The sequence below is a fragment of the Molossus molossus genome, unplaced genomic scaffold (assembly GCF_014108415.1).
Source record: "Molossus molossus isolate mMolMol1 unplaced genomic scaffold, mMolMol1.p scaffold_m16_p_2, whole genome shotgun sequence".
Classification (NCBI taxonomy): domain Eukaryota; kingdom Metazoa; phylum Chordata; class Mammalia; order Chiroptera; family Molossidae; genus Molossus; species Molossus molossus.
In genome coordinates, this window is record NW_023425355.1 from 96,653,048 (window position 1) to 96,671,115 (window position 18,068).

General features: G+C 38.0%; 1 protein-coding gene across 1 annotated transcript in view; it reads right to left on the minus strand.

Annotated features, from left to right (window-relative positions):
* The window catches only part of LOC118636462 (putative G antigen family E member 3), a 70,242-nt gene that overhangs the window by 49,238 nt on the left and 2,936 nt on the right, over nt 1–18,068 (minus strand). Inside the window, exon 2 of the mRNA XM_036271564.1 lies at nt 17,129–17,166. The gene's annotated coding sequence lies outside the window, so the exon portion shown is untranslated. The remainder of the gene's footprint in view (nt 1–17,128; nt 17,167–18,068) is intronic.

The following is an 18,068-nucleotide window of genomic DNA, read 5'->3' on the forward strand; positions in this document are numbered from 1 at the left end:
GATTGTGATGTACAGCTGAAGTGGAGACCCACAAACAGGCACCCCATTTCACCTCTCTTGATTTTTTTTATTTGTATTTTATTTTTAAAATATCTCCTATATTATGTCCTGGCTGGTGTGGCTCAGTTGGTTGGGCATTGTCCCACACACTGAAGATTGCTGGTTTGATTCCTGGTGGGGGCATGCAGGAGGCAGCTGATCAATGTTGCTCTCACATTGATGTTTCTCTCTCTATCCCTCTAAAAATCAATAAAAATGTTTTCTTAAAAATAGCTTCTATTTTATTTTTATTTTTTGTTAATCTTCACCTGAGGATATTTTTCCATTGATTTTTTTTTTTTTTTTTTTTTACAGAGAGTGGAAGAGAGGGAAGGAAGGAGAGAGAAAGAGAAAGAGAAAAACATCAATGTGAGAGAGACACATCAATTGGTAGCCTCCCGCATGACACCGACCAGAGCCAGGGATCAAACCTCCAACCTAGGTACATGCCCTTGACTGGATTCAAACCTGAGACCCTTTGGTCCGGAGGCTGATGCCCTGAACTAAACTGGCCAGTGTAGCTTCTATTTTAAACTATGTTTGTTATTATCTGTCTGCCCAGATGATTACAGTGGCTCATTCTTACTGAAGAAGGATTTAGATATGGAGGGAATAAGGGGAAGGAAGTTGAGTACCTGTTCTGTACTAAATTTTCATGAAAAATAATTATAGATGTTATTTTTTAAAATAATAACTGCAATAGGACTTCTCAGAGATCTTGGGTCTTTGATGGTTTGAGGCAGTCTGGGTATCCAGAACATGATGAAACATAATACTTGAAATCCAAAAGGAGAAGTTATTTCACTAGGTTGCTTTTCATTCAGTCCACCTTAGGGAATAAATAGGCATGCACAGCTCCTCTATTCAGATAGATTAGACTGTAGCTTTAACCCTTACAACCTCCCAATCTGAGTGAATCTAATTTAACTTTCACCAACACTCCACCAAAAGTCTCAGCCACCATCTTGGCCCTAATGTGATCTTGCCTCCTAGACTCTGGAATTCCTTTGGCTGCTATGCTACATTATAATATTCTGGACTTCTCTGAACACCATTTGATTTGAGCTATTACTATAATTTTAGTCAGTATATATTCTCAGAACTCCCTCTCCAAGTATCCCCCCCCCCCCACACACACACACACTCAATTAAGACATGAACTTGTCAGGCCTGTATCTCTCTGGTCTATTTTCAAATATCTTTGGCCCCTCAGTGCCTAAGACTGATTCCATGGTTTATCAGAGATGTTCAGGAAACAGCAAGAGATATATAGTAGCCACACTTTTAGATATGTTTAACTATGGAAAATGAATACCCTTCAGATTTCCATCATGAAGTGCCATGAGGACACTTGTTTATTTGATATTACAAATAAAGATTCTATAAACAAGTCCAGTAAGAGTTTCTTGCATAGGAATCCTGCAGCAATTCTGGAACATTGTTGAGCATTGAGGTGGCCAATAAGAGAATCTTCCCACAATGCCACAGCTTGATGTTTCCTGCTCTTTTGACACAGCTTTGGTTGGAAAAGTCCATTCCAAGAGGAAAGAGGGCATCTTATGCAGGAAGTTCACACCAAATGGGAAGAGCTGCTTTGGAACAAAGATGCAAAGTTGGCAATTATCTCAGCAACCACACACCTTCCTAGGGACTATATATTTCAAAGCATCTTGCCAAGAACCTATGTGAAGGGCTGTAATGGCACATCCCATTGGTCTTTCTTGGCTCCTATAGAGCAAAGTATCTTGATGGGGCCTCTCATATTTGTCTGTGAAAGACTCTGTAAGGACACCGTATAGCAAACTAATTGCATGTTAGTAATGCTCAAATGAAATAAACGATGCAAATTATCTCACACCTAGTAATGTTGGTGGCAGTGAGAACAGCACCAGGTGTTAGACTGGAGGAGTCAGACCAGACATGGGTTCAGCAACCTCAGTACTTGAGTTCTGGCTAGAAAAGAATTCAGAGCCAAGACTTAAACTATAAGAGAACATTTATTTAGGAAATCACAGAGGTAGAAGAAGTAATTCGTAGAATACATAGGCTTAGGAAACAAGGTATAGAGGCAAAGGAAGGGCCCTTGGAGCTTATAAATGAAGAAAGTAAAGGTGAAGTACCTGGGAGAAGGGGAGGGGAAAAGGAAAGGCCAGGGCATGCTCCTGGGAAGGGAGAGTATATTGGGCCCTCTGTCCTAAGGGTTTTAAGATGGAGATTTAAGGGAGGTCCCAGGGGAAGTTTTCAATATAATATTCAGCAGCTTTCCAGGTGTGTCCTTTCAGGGTTTAGGTCTCCATTGATTGATTGGTCTGCACCAGGGCAGGGGGTCATTAGTCAATGTAGCTGTTCTTTTTTTTTTTTTATCCTCACTCGAGGACATTTTTGCATTTATCTTGACATAGAGTGGGAGAGACAGAGGGAGGAAGAGAGAGAGAGAAACATCGATGTAAGAGAGACACATGGAGTGGTTGCCACCCACACAACCCCAACCGGGACCAGAGACAAATTGCAACCGAGGTACATGCCCTTAGCAGGAACTGAACCCAGGCCTCTCTGGTCCACAGACCAATGCTCTAACCACTGAGCCAAACCAGCCAGGGCAATGCAGCTGTTCTTGAGGTTAGCTGTGGAGTCACTTGTCTGGTTTTGCTACTTTTCTGGGCCTGGAGCTGAAATACAACTGAGGCCTAGATGTTATCTCTAGGGAGGAAAAGTCAGGGGGTACAAACCTCATGACCAGCAATATGCTTGCTAGGGGAGAAAAGGCCACCCTGGGGATGAAGTCCCATTCTACAATTGTCTGTTACTAGGTGCCCAGAACTTTCCACCTTAGTGATCGTCTGTACCTGGTCCATTGTCCTTGATCTGTTCATATCTGTCTAACTGCCAACCACAGTAGTGCTCAATAAATATTGATGCATAAAAGTTCTTATCACACTACTCTTATCTCCTATACACACACACACACACACACACACACACACAAGTTATACTCAAATCTAAGTTTTTTGTTTTCTATGGAAAATCTTCCCATCTTTGAAGACATTATAGACAGATATTACTAGCCCCCTTTTACTCCCTTCTTAAACTTTAAAGGCAGTTCATTTTAACTTATAAGGTCTCTGTGGAGATCACAAGATTAGAATAACTGCATCAAAAAGCAGTTGCCACAGAGCAGAATCTATTTTACTCTCAGAAGAATATTATGGTCAGTGATAGACTACCTGTTTCAATACTCTATAGTAGAAAATGTTAACAAATTTATTCAATTGCATATCTGGAAAATACAGATAAGAGGCTAAAATTGTTTATACAATATTCAAATGATAAAACTGTTCTGAGCTGACTGCTAAGAGAATACAGACTATATTTTTTACACTAGAAGCAGCAACATATAAGTAATGGCTCTTGTATTCCCATGACATTTGCAACAGACTCTGATATTTGACCAAAATACAAATATATATTAGTTAGACATTGAAATACTGATACTTTGGGACCAGTTTTCTGGGATTTCAGGAAGACCTCTAAGGGAAGATGTTAATTGGGGTGGTATGTACTTTTGTTGCTTTTAAAGCTATGTGAAATGATGCCTTCTATTCCTCTCAGCATGAGACTGGCAGCATTGGGCCAAGTGGGAGAGTAGAAAGCAGTAGAGGATGGATTCAAAGCCATTCCGTAGAGTAATTCTCAACTAAACTCTTCTAGAAAAATCTCTTTGTTTATCTTTGTGTAGTCATATTGTGTACGTAAAAGAATTATAAGGATGAATGAGTCTATGCTTGTTTCATTAAAACCCATCTTCCAGGTTACTCCATACTGCTTTCCACAGTGGCTGCACCAGTCTGCATTCCAACCAACAATGCACAAGGGTTCTCTTTTCTCCACATCCTTGCCAACACTTGTTGTTTAATTTATCGATGACAACCATTCTAACAGGTGTTGGGTGATATTTCACTGTAGTTTTAATTTGCATCACTCTGATGATTAGCGGTGTTGAGCATCTTTTCATGTGTCTATTAGCCATCTGTATGTCCTCTTTGGAGACATGTCTATTCAGGTCCTTTGCCCATTTTTTAATTGAACTGTTTGGGTTGTTGTTTTTTTATTTTGTTTTGTTTTTTGGTGTTGAGTTTTATAAGTTCTTCATAAATTTTGGATAATCACCCCTTATCAGATGTGTTAATGGCAAATATGTTCTCCTGTTCAGTTAGTTATCTTTTCATTTTGTTGATGGGACTGGAAAGTATTAATTAACCACATGAAATAAGCCAGTCAGAGAAAGACAAGTACCATATGATTTCACTTATATGTGGAATCTAATGAACAAAATAAACTAACAAAATAGAAACAGACACTCATAGTTACAAAACAACATATTGAGAGCTGTCAGAGAGGAGGGGGTTGGGGCTGGGTAAAAAAGGTAAAGGGATTTAGAAAAAACCGTCATAGACAGAGACAACAGTATGGTGATTACCAGACAGAAAGGGGTGGGGGGAGTAGAAGATGGTAAAGGAGGCATAAATGGTGATGGAAGGAGATTTGACTTGGGGTGGTGAACACATAATACAACATACAGATGAGGTATTATAAAATTGTGCACCTGAAACTGATATAATTTTATTAACCAATATCACCCAATAAATTCAGTAAAAATTTTGAAACATCCACTTTTCATAAGGTCTTGCATTTTGAATACCAATTTTGTTTTCATTACAATAACTATGGGATCAGGCATATCTCGCTTCAGTTTCCTTGGTTACCAAACACTGCTTCCTGTCATGAGAAGAGAGAAAAGGAAAAACAAAGAATGGGGGAAGGAGGCAAAAAAAATGCTATACCTTATCTCCCTTGCCTTTCCCTACCACAGTCTAATAATTCTCTACTACTCTGGCCATTGTCCATCAGAAATAAATTAAGCATGTGATAAGGTTGAGTGAGATTAATCCCACATGTAAAGCCCAAACTCCCAAACATCTGTGCATCAATTTGGTACTGGGACAAAATCAAGCATTAACAACATCCACATTTTAAGGGTATCAGAAGGAGAAGAGAATGAGCAAATGATAAAGAACCTGTTTTAAGAAATAATGGCTGAGAACTTCCTTAACCTAGTGAAGGGAAAAGGAACTCAAGTTCAGGAAGCACAGAGAGTCTTAATCAAAATGAACCCAAAAAGGCCCACAACAAGACACATAATAATTAAAATGGCAAAGATTAAAGAAAACAAGAGAATCTTATAATTTTAAAAAAAAATTGACTTGAGAAAGAGTAAAGGAAAGAGAGAGAAAGAGAGAAACACTGATTTATTGTTACACTTATCTATGCATTCATTGGTTGACTTTTGTATGTGCCCTGACCAGGCATTGAACCTATAACCTTGGCATATCAGGATGATGTGCTCACAAAGAGAGCTATCTAGCCAAGGCACAAAAGAAAGTAAGGATTTTGGATGTGAAAATGGAGGTGGAGTGAATAGAAGCTACACAGACAATCTCCCAGGACCAAATGGGAATTACAATTAAATAAAGACGAATCCTCAGAAAAAAGCAACAAAAGAACAGCAGTACAGAACCATATAACCAGGGACACTGGTAGGATCTGCGGAGGCGTGAGTGTGGTGGGCTGGGAGCCCACAGACAGCAGCAGTCTTAGCTGTGAGCAGCACCCTTGGGGCATAAAGACCAAGCTGGCTCCACAGCACAGAGAGCCTGGATAGAGTGCTAAAATAGCCACAGCCGGTGGAATTCCAAAATGGCAGAGGAGTGAATGTAAGATACACAGACTATCTCCCAGGACCAAACTGGAATTACAACAAAAATAAAGACAAATCGTCAGGAAAAAGTAACAGAAAAGCAGCTCAGAGGACCATATAACCAGGGACACTCACTCAATACTGGTAGGATTGTGGAGGCATGAGAGGGGGGCTGGGAGCCCCCAGACAGCAGCTGCCTTAGCTGTGAACAGCGCCCTCAAGGTTACACTCCCAAGAAGCTCCACAGCACAGAGGCAGGACGAACACTAAAATAGCCACAACCACCTTGGGCTCCAGCAGAAGGAAGGCAGACTGGACTAGAACTGTGTGGAGACACTCAGGATTTGGAGGACGCGCAGAGCTTTTGCTGAGTTGTGGCCACGCAGGACACTGGCCATCTTACTCCTTCCCAGGGCTCTGGGGAGAGGCAGTGGCTCCTCCCTTGAAGATTCAACCCCACCCAGTAGCCATTAAAATGCATATTGAGGCTCATTAACAACCAGCATCTTCCCCACCCTTGCAAAATCCCCATACTCTGAAGACCAGAGGGAGATTTTCATTTAACTGAGAAGCCAAGGCTCTTCAAGAAACTGTGACTAATAGCCTCCACGAAAAAAGCAAGAGAATAACTGAACTATTCCTGGGCTTGCAACTCTGCCCAGGAAAGTAAGACTTGACAGTGGTGATTAACATGGGTCCTCCCACGCTCATCCAAACACAGTAGAGGTAGCCATAAGCAGCAGAACACAAATACTCACAGGGAAGATTTGGCAGCCTCCAAAGACCACTGAGATAGCTAAAATGCTGAAACAAAGAAACAAATGCCAAATGGAAGAAGAGACATCGACCAAAGATGAGATAAATAAGGTGCAGTTAAGCAAGTTAACAGAATTAGAATTCAGAGCCATGATCCTGAAGAAGCTCAACAGCATGTGTAAGGACATGAGCACCATGAGTAAAGACATAGAAATGTTGAAAATCAACCAGTTGGAAATTAAAAACCACCAAGAAGAAACGAAGAATGACATATGAGAAATAAAGAACATATTGGAAGGTCTAAAGAGCAGAGTAGAGGAAGCTGAGGAGCAGATCAGTGAATTAGAAAACAGGGTAGAAAAAAAATCAATCAATCAGAAATACAAAAGGAAAAAACAATTAAAAAAACAGGAAGACAGCTTAAGAGAACTGTGGGACAACTGGAAACATAATAATATTTGCATCATAGGAGTTCCCGAAGAAGAAGAAAATGAGCAAGAGTTAGAGAATGTATTTGAAGAAATAGTGACAGAAAACTTCCCTAAATTGGTGAAGGAAGAAGGCATTCAAGTACAAGAAGCACAGAGAGCCCCAAGGAAGAAGAACCCAAACAGGTCCACACCAAGACACATAGTAATCAAAATGTCAAAAATAAAAGACAAAGAGAGAATCCTAAAAGCAGCAAGAGATAAGCAACAGATTGCCTACAAAGGAATCCCCATAAGGCTTTCAGCTTTCTTCTCAACAGAAACACTAAAGGCCAGAAGGGAATGGCATGAGGTAATCAAGGTCATGAAAAATAAGGATCTAAATCCAAGACTACTCTACCCAGCTAGGCTATCATTCAAAATAGAAGGTCGCCCTGGCCAGTTTGGCTCAGCGGTTAGTGTGTCAGCCTGCAGTCCGGAGAGACCCGGGTTCGGTTCCCACTAAGGGCACGTGCTTCGGTTGCAGTTTGTCCCCGGCCCTGGTTGGTCGTGCGGGTGGCAGCCACTCGATGTGTCCCTTCATGTCGATGTTTCTCTCTCTCTCTCCCTTCCTCTCTCTCCCTCCCACTCTATCTGTACAAAAAATGGAAAAATATCCTCGGGTGAGGATAAAAAAAAAAAAATAGAAGGTCAAATAAAGAGCTTCCCAGACAAAAAAAGTCTAAGGGAATACATTAGCACCAAACCAGCACTGCAAAAAATGGTAAGAGGACTGCTATGATTAGTAGAAGAAATAAGAAGAAAAATAGAACCACACTAAACAAAAATGGCAACAAATAGGTACATATCAATTGTCACTTTAAATGTGAATGGTTTCAATGCTCTGATAAAAAAACACAGAGTACCTGACTGGATAAAAAAGCATGACTCACACATATGTTGTTTACAAGAGACCCACCTCACAACAAAACACCCACATAGGTTAAAAGGGAAGGGATAAGAAAAAATCTTTCAAGCAACTAAAAAGAACAAAAAGCTGGGGTAGCAATACTCATATCTGATAAAGGAGATTTCAAATAAAGGCCATAACTAGAGACAAAAAAGGCCACTACATAATATTGAAAGGATCTATGCAACAGGAAATTATAACCTTGGTAAAAATATATGCACCCAATATAGGAGCACCGACATATGTTAAAAACCTTTTGGAGGACTTCAAAGGAGAAATCAACAGCAATACAATCATAGCAGGAGATTTCAACACACTGCTGACATCACTGGATATATCTTCTAGACAAAAAATTAACAAGGAAACACTGACTCTAAATGACGTGCGAGATCAAATGGATTTCATAGATATCTACAGAGAATTACATACAAAAACTGCAGAATTCCCATTCTTCTCAAGTGCACATGGGACATTCTCAAAGATAGACCACATGTTAGGGCACAAACTAGGTCTCTACAAGTTCAATATGATTGAAATCATATCAAACATCTTCTCAGATCACAATGGCATGAAACTAGAAATCAATTGCAACAAGAACATGCAAAGACACTTGAAAATATGAAGGCTAAATAGTATGTTATGGAACAGTGAATGGGTTACCATGGAGATCAGGGAAGAGATCTAAAACTTCCTGGAAACCAATGAAAATGAACACACAACAACACAAAATCTATAGGATGCAGCAAAAGCAGTTCTGAGAGGGAAGTTCATAGCACCACAGGCCTACCTCAAGAAGCAAGAAAACTTTCTAATAGACTATCTAACCTCACAACTTAAAGAACTAGAAATCAAACAAAAAGAAAACCCCAGAGCAAGTGGAAGGAAGGAAATAGTAAAGATCAGAGCAGAAATATATGACATGAAGACCAAAAAAACAATTCAAAGGATCAATGAAACAAAGAGCTGGTTCTTTGAAAAGATAAACAAGATTGATGGATCCTTAGCTAGACTCACCAAGAAACAAATAGAGAGAACCCATACTCAAAATGGAAATGAAACAGGTGAAGTAACAACTGACACCACAGAAACACAAAGGATCATGAACAAATATTAAGAACAATTATACGGCAACAAATTCGATAATCTAACTAAAATGGACAAATTTCTAGAAACACGTAGTCTCCCAAAATTAAACCAAGAAGAGATAGAAAATTTGAACTGACCAATAAAAACAAAAGAAATTGAAGAGGTAATCAAGACTCTCCCAGAAAACAAAAGTCCAGGCCCGGATGGCTTCACGGGGACATTTTACCAAACATTCAAAGAAGAACTAACACACTTTCTCCTCAAGCTATTTCAAAAAATTTAAGAGGAAGAAACACTTCCAAATTTGTTTTATGAGGCCAGCATAATTCTAATTCCAAAACCAGAAAAAAACATTACAAGGAAAGAAAACTATAGGCCAATATCACTGATGAACATAGACGCCAAAATCCTGAACAAAATACTAGTAAATCAAATACAGCAATACATCAAAAAATTATTCACCATGACCAAGTGGGATTCATTTCAGGGATGCAAGGCTGGTACAATATTTGCAAATCAATAAATGTGATACAACACATAAACAAAATGAAAGATAAGAATCATATGATCAGATCAATAGATGCTGAAAAAGCATTTGACAAAATTGAGCACCCATTTCTGATGAAAACTCTCAGCAATGTGAGAATAGAGAGATCCTATCTCAACATAATAAAGGCCATGTATGAAACCTACAGTCAACATCATAATCAATGGGCAAAAATTAAAAGCATTTCCCTTACGAACAGGAACAAGACAAGGATGCCCATTTTCACCACTCTTATTTAACATAGTACTAAAAGTCTTAGCCACAGCAATCAGACAAGAAGAAAGAATAAAAGGAATCCAAATTGGAAAGGAGTAAGTGAAACTGTCATTATTCGCGGATGACATGATAATATATGTAGAAAACCCGAAAGACTCCATCAAAAATTTAGTATACTTAATAAATGAATTTGGCAAAGTAACAGGATACAATATTAACATCAAGAAATCAATGGCATTTTTATACACCAATGATGAACTCACAGAAAGATAAACGAAGATAACAATCCTATTTAACATTGAGGCAAAAAAATTAACATACCTAGGAATAAACTTAACCAAAGAAATAAAGGACCTATTCGCAGAAAACTACAGGTCATTGAAAAAAGAAATAGAGGAAGATACAAAAAAATGGAAGCACATACCTTGTTCATGGATTGGAAGAATTAACTTCATTAAAATGTCCATATTACCCAAAGCGATCTATAGATTCAATGTAATCCCCATCAAAATACCAATGACATACTTCACAGAACTCGAATAAATACTTCAAAAGTTCATATGTAACCAAAAAAAGACCGTGAATAGCCACAGAGATCTTGAAAAAGAAGAACAAAGTTGGAGGGATCACATTACCAGATTTCAGGTTATACTACAAAGCCATTGTAATCAAAACAGCCTGGTACTGGCACAAGAACAGGCATATAGACCAGTGGAACAGAACAGAGAACCCAGAAATGGACCCAAGGCAATATGCTCAATTAATATTTGACAAAGGTGGCAAGAGCATACAGTGGAATAAAGACAGCCTCTTTAATAAATGGTGTTGGGAAAATTGGACAGCTACATGCAAAAAAATGAAACTAGACCATCAACTTATACTATACACAAGAATAAACTCAAACTGAACAAAAGACTTAAATGTGACTCATGAATTCATAAAAATTCTAGAAGAAAATGAAGGCAACAAAATTTCAGACATCATCCGCAGTAGAATTTTCATGGATACATCACCTAGGGCAACAGAAACAAAAGAGAAAATGAACACATGGAACTACATCAAACTCAAAAGCTTCTGCACAGCAAAAGAAACAACCACCAAAATGGAAAGTCAACCTACTCTATGGGAGAGCATAATTGCCAATGATACATCAGATAACTGGTAAATTTACAAAATATATAGAGTGCTCATATAGCTCAACAAAAGGAAGGCAAAGAACCCAATTCAAATATAGGCATAGAAACTCAATAGACACCTCTCCAAACAGGACATACAAATGGCTAAGAGACATATGAAGAAATGCTCAACCTCACTAATCATCAGAGAGATGTAAATTAATACAACAATGAGGTATCACCTCACACCTGTTAGAATGGCCGCCATCAACAAATCATCAAACAACAAGTGTTGGCAAGGTTGTAGAGAAAAGGGGACTCTAGTACACTGCTGGTGGGAATGCAGACTGGTGCAAGCACTATGGAAAACAATATGGTTTTACCTCAAAATTTTAAAAATTGATCTTCCATTTGACCCAGTGATCTTACTTTTAGGAATATACCCCAAGGAGCCTGAAACACCAATCAGAAAGAATATATATACCCTCATGCTCATAGCAGCACTATTTATAAAGCTAAGATCTGGAAACAACCCAAATGTTCATCAGTAGACAAATGGATAAAAAAGCTGTGGTACATATACACAATGGAGTACTATTCAGCTGTAAGAAAGAAAGATCTCTTATCCTTTGAGGTGACATGGAGGGACCTGGAGAGTATTATCCTAAGTGAAACAAGCCAAGCGGAGAATGACAAATATCACATGATTTCACTTATTTGTGGAATATAATGAACATAACAGTCTCAGGAACGAGTAGTCCCAGAGATGTGGAAGTGGGGTACAGACTGACAATCCCCCGAAGAGAGTGTGTTGGGGGAGAGATAAACCACAGAACTTATATGCATGTATGCATGAACAATGGACATGGACAACAAAGCTGGGGACAGGGTGGGGATGATGGGGGAGGGGGTATCATTGAGGTAGAAAGGAGAAACATCTGTAACAAAAATAAATTAATGAATTAAATAAAAATAATGAATAAATAAATAAAAAGCAAGTAAATATATTAAAAGCAGCAAGAGAGAAACAGTTAGTTACCTACAGGGGATCTCTCATAGGACTGTCAGCTGATTTCTGAACAGAAACATTTCAGACCAGAAGAGATTGGCATGAAATATTCAAAGTGATGAAAAGCAAGGTCCTACAACCAAGACTATTCTCTCCAGCAGGGCTATCATTTAAAATGGATGTGAAATAAAGAGCTCCTTAGACAACAACAACAACAAAAGCTCATTACCACCAAATCGGTATTGTAAGAAATGTTAAAGGACCTTCTTTAAGAAGAAGCAATAGAGAGAGAGAGAGAAACATAGGCATAAAGAATAAAATAGCAATAAATAAGTGCCTATCAATAATAACCTTAAATGTAAATGAATTACATACTCCAATAAAATGACTGAATGGATAAGAAAACTTGACCCATGTATATACTGTCTACAAGAGACTCACCTCAGAACAACGTATATGTAAAGACTAAAAGTGAAGAAATGGAAAAAATATTGCATGCAAATGGAAACAAAGAACAAGTCTTAGGAAGCAATACTTATATTAGACAAAATAGACTTCAAAACAAAGGCCATTACAAAAGACAAATAAGATCATTAAATAGTACTAAGGGGATTGTTTTAAAAATAGGATATAACCCTTGTAAACATATATGCATTCAACATAGGAGCAACTAAATATATTTAAAAATCATTGTGGTCAGCCTGGCTGGCGTGGTTCAGTGGTTGAGTGTCAACCCATGCACCAAGAGGTCACCTGTTTAATTCCTGGTGAGGGCACATACCCAGGTTATGGGCCAAATCTCCAGTGGGGGGCATGCAGGAGACAGCCAATCGATGTTCTTTCTTATAGATGTTTCCATCTCTCTCTCTCCCTCTCACTTCCTCTCTCTAAAATCAATAAAGGAAAAAAAAATTTAAATCATGGTGATCATTGAGGAAGAGATTGATCAACAGCAATACAGTCATAGTAGGGGATTTTAACCCCTCACTGATAAAAATAGACAGATCTTCCAGAAAAAATCCAACAAGGTAACAGTGACCTTAAACAGCACACTGGATTGAATGGATTAAATTGATATTTATAGAATATTTCACTAAAAAAAGCAATAGAATATACATTGTTCTCAAGTGCACAGGAAGCATTAGGACTCAAAATAAGGCCTAATAAATTTTAAAAGATTGAAATCATATTAAACATCTTCTCTGACCAGAATGGTATGAAATTAGAAATCAGTTACGAGAAAAAAAACTGAAAAACATTCAAACACATATAGGCTAAAAACATGTTATTAAACAATGAATGGGTTCACAATGAGATCGAGCACAAAATCAAAAGTTACCTAGAAAATATTTTAAATGAACACACCATAACACAAAATCTATGGGACACAACAAAAGCAGTCCTGAGAGGGAAGTTCATAGTAATGCAGGCCTACATCAAGAAACAAGAAAAGTCTCAAATAAACTAACCCTACACCTAAAAGAACTAGAAACAGAAGAGCAAACAAAGCCTAGAGTAAGTAAAAGGAAGAAAATGATAAAGATTAGATTAGAAATAAATAACTTAGAAACTAAAATATACAGCCATGGCCAGGTAGCTCAGTTGATTGGAACATCATCCCATACACCTAAAAAGGTTGTGGGTTCTATTCTGGATCAGGGTACATACATAGGTTGTGGATTCTATCCCCAGTCAAGACATGTACAGGAGGCAACTGATTGATGTTACTCTTTCACATCAATCCCCCTGCCGCCTTTTTTTCTCTCTAAAATCAATAGAAACATATCTTCAGGTGAGGATTAAAAAAATACAAAAGATCAGTGAAACCAAGAGCTGGTTCTTTGAAAAGATAAACAAAATTGGTGAACATTTAACCAGACTCATCAAGAAAAAAATAAAGTGGATCCATATAAATAAAATCAGAAATGAAAGGGAAGAAGTAACAACTGACAGATCAGATACACAAAAGATTGTAAGAAAATACTATGAACAACTGGGCAAAGTGGATAAATTCAAAAAAAATTGGACAACCTGGGCAAAGTGGATAAATTCCTAGAAACATACAATCATCTGAAACTGAATCAGGAAGAGTCAGAAAACTGGAATAGAAAAATTACAACTAATGAAATTGAAGCAGTAATAAAAATAAATAAAAATAAAAGCTCCCAGCAAACAAAAGTCCTGAACCAGATGGCTTCACAGGTACATTTTACCAAACAGTCAAAGAAGAACTAACACTTATCCTTTTCAAACTAGCCCAAAAAATTCAAGAAAAGGTAAGATTTCCAAGCTCCTTTTACAAGGCCAACATTATCCTAATTCCAAAATCACATGAAGACACTAAAAAGAAAGAAAATTATAGGCCGATATCCCTGATGAACATAGATGCTAAAATCCTCAATAAAATATTACCACACTGGATCCAGAAATACATGAAAAACGTCATACACCAGGTTCAAGTAGGATTTATTCCAGAGATACAAGGTTGGTACAATATCCACAAATCAATAAACGTGATACATTACATAGATAAGATGAAGGATTAAAATCACATGATCATATCAACAATAGCAGAAAAAGCATTTGATAAAACCAGAATCCATTTATGATAAAAAACCCTCAGCAAAGTGAGAATTGAGGATCATATCTCAACATAATAAAGGTCATATATGACAAACCCACAGCCAACATCATATTCAATGGGCAAAAACTGAAAGTGTTTCTCTTAAGATCAGGAGCAAGACAGGGATGTTTGCTTTCGCCCCTCTTATTCAACATAGTACTGGAAGTCCTAGCCACCGCAATCAGACCAGAAGAAAAAATAAAGATATCTAAATTGGAAAGGAGGGAGTAAAACTGTCATTATTCGCAGGTGACATGATATTGTACTTAGAAAATCCTAAAGACTCCACCAAAACACTACTAGATTTAATAAATGAATTTAGAAAAGTAACAGAACATGAAATTAATATCCAGAAATTGGTGACACTTTTAATACACCAACAATAAACTATGAGAAAGATAAATTAAGAAAAAAATCTCATTTACTATTGCAACAAAAACATAAGGTACCTAGGAATAAATTTAACCAAAGAGGTAAAATACCTGTTCTAGGAAAATTATAAGATACTGAAGAAAGAAATTGAGGAAGATACAAATAAATGGAAGCATATACCGTGTTAATGGATAGGAAAAATTAACATTATTAAAATGTCCATACTACCCAAAGCAAGTTGCAGATTGATCACAATTCCTATTAAAATACCAATAGCATATCTCAGAAGTCTAGAACAAAAATTTATATGGAACCAAAACAGACCTCGAACAGCCTCAGCAATTTTGAGAAAGAAGAACAAAGTTGGAGGTATTACATTACCTGGTATCAAACTATACTACAGGACTATAGCAATCAAAACAGCATGGTATTGGTGCAAGAGCGGGCATATAGATCAATGAAACAGAATAGATAGTACAGAAATAAACCCATGCCTTTATGGTTGATTAATATTTGACAAAGGAGGCCAGAACATACAATGGGATAAAGACAGTCTCTTTAACAAATGGTGTTGGGAAAATTGGACACATGCAAAAGAATAAAACTAGACCACCAACTTACACCATACAAAAGAAGAAACTCAAAATGGATTAAAGACTTAAATATAAGTCACAAAACCATAAAAATCCTAACAGAAAACATAGGCAGTATAATTTCATACATTTCTCATAGCAATATTTTTGCTGATATATCTCCTGAGGCAAGGAGAACAAAAGAAAAAATAAACAAATGGGACTACATCCAACTAAAAAGCTTTTTCACAGCAAAAGAAACCATCAACAACATAAAAAGTGTACCCACTGAATGGGAGAACATATTTGCCAATGATACATCTGATAAGGGGTTAATTTCCAAAATATATAAAGAACTTATACTACTCAACACCAAGAAGACAAACAATCCAATTAAAACTGGGCAAAAGATATTATAAATAGTGCTGCTACAAACATGGGGGTACATATATTCTTTCTGATTTGTGTTTCAGGCTTCTTAGGGTATATTCCTAGAAGTGGAATCACTGGGTCAAACGGAAGTTCAGTTTTTAATTTTTTGAGGTAATACCATATTGTTTTCCATAGTGGCTGCACCAGTCTGCATTCCCACCAGCAGTGTACTAGAGTCTCCTTTTCTCCACACCCTCGCCAACACTTGTTGTTTGATGATTTTTTGATGGCAGCCATTCTGACAAGTGTGAGGTGATACCTCATCTAGAAACGACCCAAATGTCCATCAGTAGATGAATGAATAAAAAAGCTGTGGTACATATACACAATGGAGTACTATGCAGCTATAAGAAAGAAAGATCTTTTATCCTTTGAGACGACATGGAAGGACCTGGAAAGTATTATCCTAAGCAAAACAAGCCAAACAGAGAAAGACAAGTATCATATGATCTCACTTATTTGTGGAATATAATGAATATAACAGTCTGAGGAATGGGGTAGTCCCAGAGATGTGAAAGTCAGGTACAGACTGACAATCCCCAGAAGAGGAAGTTGGGGGGGGAGATAAACCACAGAACTTATATGCATGTATGCATGAACAATGGACATGGACAACAAAGCTGGGGACAGGGCGGGGAGGGAGGGGGTGGGGGAAATCAGTGGGGGGGGGGGGAGGAGAAACATCTGTAACAAAAATAAATAAATCAATTAAAAATAAAAAATAAATTAAAAAATGGGCAAAAGACCTGAATAGACACTTCTCCAAAAAGGACCTACAGATGGCCAATAGACATAATGCTCAACATCACTAATCATCACAGAGATACAAATTGAAAGCACAATGAGATATCACCTATTGGAATGGTTATCATCAATAAATCAACAAGCAACAAGTGCTAGTGAGGATGTGAAGAAAAGAGAACCCTAGTGCACTGCTGGTGGGAATGCAGACTGGTGCAGCCACTGTGGAAAAGAGTATGGAGTTTCCACACACACAAAAAACAAACTGCTCTTTGACCTAGTGATTCCACTTCTGGGAATACATCTGAAGAAACCCAAAACACTAATTTGAAAGAATATATTCACCCCTATGTTCATTACACCATTATTTACAATAGCCAAGATCTGGAAACAGCTCAAGTGCCTATCTCTAGATGAATGGATACAAAAGCTGTGGTACATTTACACAATGGAATACTTCGAAGCTGTAAAAAAGAAGGAAATCTTACCTTTTGCGACAGCATGGATGGATCTGGAGATTATTTTGCTAAATGAAATAAGCCAAAGAAAAATAAATACCATATGATCTCACTTATATGTGAAATCTAATGAACAAAATAAACTGATGAACAAAATAGAAACAGAGGCATGGATACACGGAACAGACTGACTGCTGTGAGAGGGGAAGGGAGTTGGGGGGCTGGGTGAAAAAAAGGCGAAGGGATTAAACAATAAAAAAGGGTGTAGCCCTGGCCGGTTTGGCTCAGCGGTTAGAGCGTCGGCCTGCGGTCCAGAGAAACCCGGGTTCGGTTCCCGCTAAGGGCACGTACCTCGGTTGCAGTTTGTCCCCGGCCCTGGTTGGGTTGTGCGGGTGGCAGCCACTCGATGTGTCCCTTTCACGTCAATGTTTCTCTTCTCTCTCTCTCTCTCTTTCTCTCTCTCTCTCTTCCTCTCTCTCCCTCCCACTCTATCTGAACAAAAAATGGAAAGATGTCCTCAGGTAAGGATCAAAAAAAAAAAAAAAGGGTGTGGATCTGGAACCAAACTGCCTGGGTTTATAGTTGGGCTATATACTTACTAGCTGACTAATTATCATTTAGTTACCTCATCTTTCTGAGCCTGTTTCTTCATCTGTAACATGGGGATAACAATACCTATCTTGTAAGGTCCTTATGAGGACAGGCTAAATTAATCCATGTAAAACACTTAATGAAGAATCTGGTGCATAATAAACACTTAATCAACATTAGCTGTTACTTCTTTGGACTAGGCACTGGGCTTAGTGTTTTCTGTACATTGAATTGTTACAATGACCTAGATGTCACCTATGGAAGCTGAGGGCTAGAGAGAGCCCTTTCCGCTTGTGCTACAGTTGCTCCTGAGTTTTATTGCCCACCTTTTATAGTTGAGGAAATTAAGGATCAGAGAGGTAATTTTGCTAAAGTTGCC